Raw genomic sequence first — 2,877 nt, 5'->3', positions numbered from 1 at the left:
TATTCATGCATCTCAGATGTAGGAATCGGATTTTGGATTCCTTTGTAAGTTTCACAATATAACTCCATTGTAAAGTATTTGTCACAAACATAATATAAAGACACTGATTTTGACTCTATTGCACCACATGCGCGCTTGCATGGAAGTTTGTTAAGCTGTCATGCTCTACATGAACAACTCGTAGAAAACAAATCAACAGCAAATGATTTATCCCCATCCACAACTTCAAAACTCCAACGACATGCCTTACGCACTTGCAAGCTACGAGATTCAGCATATGTTTTTGCAAGAACTTTTTCTTTTGATGGACTCAATCTTTTATCCATCCTCATTGACGATTCACCTTATTTGTGCATCATGTCCATAATTCGAATGTGTATTTGGTCAACCATGCCCACAATAGGAAGAAATCTTGCTGTTTTAACCCAACTATTCAAACACTCAGCTATATTATTTTTATTAAACCCGCCAATTTCCAGGAAACTATGCATTTGCCCAACTTTCCAGAGAGGAACTTACACTATAAAGTCTCTTGCAAGTGTCATTGACGATATTATATTGTTATCTTTGCATGACCTACATTGAAAAAAAGATAAAATATTAAAAAACAGAATACATATAACAATATTTTAAAAAAATGTTTCCCAACAAAAATATACATTTACTTACAAACCTGTTTCACGAAATTATCTACCAAATGACACAGGAAATACGCATGAGGACTGCTTGAAAATATTAACTCAATAGCCTTGATTATTCTGGGATGCCTATCGGAGAAAAAAGTGTACTCATTAAACCCATAGAGTATCAAAGCACCTTTAAGTTGGAAACAAAATCATCCCCAGATATCATCATTTTCAGCATCAACAACTGAATATGCTAATGTAAAAAGATCATCTTTTGCAACAGAAAAAAAAATATTTATCTTGTATTTATTCTTTATATGAGTGTCATCCAAGAAAACAAGAGCCTACATCCACTGACAAAACCAGTCGCACATGCATTGAAACAAATGAATAATCGTTTAAATTTATTACTACAAGGGTCAATTTCACACTCAACAGTACTTCCAGGATTAGTTTCTTTGATGACATTATAATACCATCTTAATCTATCATAATGCCCATCATTTGCACCATGAATGTCATGCATAGACAATTCTTTCCCTTTCCAAACCTTGTGGTAACTGAGCTCGACCCCATAATCTCTTTTATGTCTTCCAACATCATGCATGGTCTATACGACGACTCTCCCTTCAATCTCTCCATCACAACATTGGAAACCCAGGCAGCATCAGCTTTAGAATATCCCCCACTACGTAGATTGTCATATATACATGTATGGATTAGATTACAATTTCTAATGCCGAAAAGATTGTCAGATTTGTGTCTTGAAGCATAAATTCTCCAATAACAGTTTTTTACACTACAGACAAGAGTAATCTTCTCATTATCATTCTTTCTACACGAAAAAGAAGGTCTCGTAGCAATTGCATAATTTTTAGCATAAACTCGAAATTCAGCAGCATCCTTGAATATTTGACCCTTTACACGGATGCACTTACTCCAAACGTCTATGGAAATTTTCAACAAACCAACTTGAAGATGATTGTCATTACTACTCACTGTGTCATCTTTACATTCAACCCTATTTTAAGTAATGTAAAAATTTGTTAACACTTACATTTTGTACCTTATAAGAAATTATTAATATAACACATATTAAATAATACTTATGTTCTAGATAACAATGCAAATGACCAGTTAGTTGAAAAATATAATTGACACATCATCTAGATTCACAAGAAGCACATTCACAACAAATCTCCACGAAAAATACAATAAAAATGTTATCATAAGTAGTTGCACTCTCAAAATGCATTACCTAGAAAAACAAAAAGAAAACATCAACAAAAACCCAATTTATGTGGAAAGTCAAAATTAAGACATGAGTTTTTACCTCCCAATATTATGGCCTTCTAATTGGTATTTTTTTACTGCCCTCGTGTTAATTATTGTCAGTCTCATAGATGTATGAAGATGGGTCATGATACGGACGTCATCATCTTCATTCAACATCACATATATCTTCTGATGGTGGTCTAGATATTGCAAGATAATAGTTTGTGGGAAAATTTCCGTACATTTTCTCCCAAAATTAAGAAACAACTTTGTTTGACAGCAACCATTAAAGATTGAAATCATATAGAGCTCATGATTCGATGAAACCAACATAAATTGAATAAAAATTAGAGACAATTAAAAAAAAAAGCACAAATCGATTACATAAAGTACAACAACACTACAACAACAGAATAATAATCTACACAACAAAAAAGTGACATATTGACAATACATTAAAATAACAAACCACAAACAAAAATATCTCATAAACTTGCACAAACGTACAATAAATAACAACAATTCCAAAAAAAAATTTGAAGTATAACCTATAAAAAACCAAAAACATGGTGATGAATAGAACTAACATAATTTCCAACCTTAAACCAAAAACTAAAGAAATCCAAATTTGTTGACTATCTTATTTCTTGAGTGTCTTCATCATCAAGCTTTCAATCATGTATGTAAAATCCAGGATGTTAGATTTTACCATGATAATATTTTGTACCAAGATTTGCGAGATTTTCGGAATTTGTGATGTAGCATTTTTTTTGGAACTCAAGAATTTAAATAATATCGTGTATATTTTTTCGGAATTTGAGATATGCAGAATTTTACCGGATATAGATCTAAGATTTGATATACCTGGATAAAGATTTAAGCAAGAAGATAACCCAATCTTGGAACTAAAAATCTTGAGGATTTTATCATGGGATTTTCGAAAATAATATTGAAAGAATATTAGGGAATTTTCGAA

At 31.8% G+C, this 2,877-nt stretch overlaps 1 long non-coding RNA gene across 1 annotated transcript; it reads right to left on the bottom strand.

Annotated features, from left to right (window-relative positions):
• Positions 1 to 1,003: 1,003 nt before the first annotated feature.
• LOC142543407 (uncharacterized) lies at positions 1,004 to 2,507 on the bottom strand. The gene is made up of 2 exons (XR_012819735.1): positions 1,960 to 2,507; positions 1,004 to 1,884 (listed from the first exon to the last, which is right to left on the bottom strand). It is a non-coding gene; the product is annotated as an uncharacterized LOC142543407 (long non-coding RNA).
• Between the last annotated feature and the right edge of the window lie 370 nt (positions 2,508 to 2,877).

The sequence above is a fragment of the Primulina tabacum genome, chromosome 1 (assembly GCF_025594145.1).
Source record: "Primulina tabacum isolate GXHZ01 chromosome 1, ASM2559414v2, whole genome shotgun sequence".
NCBI lineage: Eukaryota > Viridiplantae > Streptophyta > Magnoliopsida > Lamiales > Gesneriaceae > Primulina > Primulina tabacum.
The sequence above is the reverse complement of the archived record's forward strand: the minus strand, read 5'-3'. Positions and strand labels throughout refer to the sequence as shown.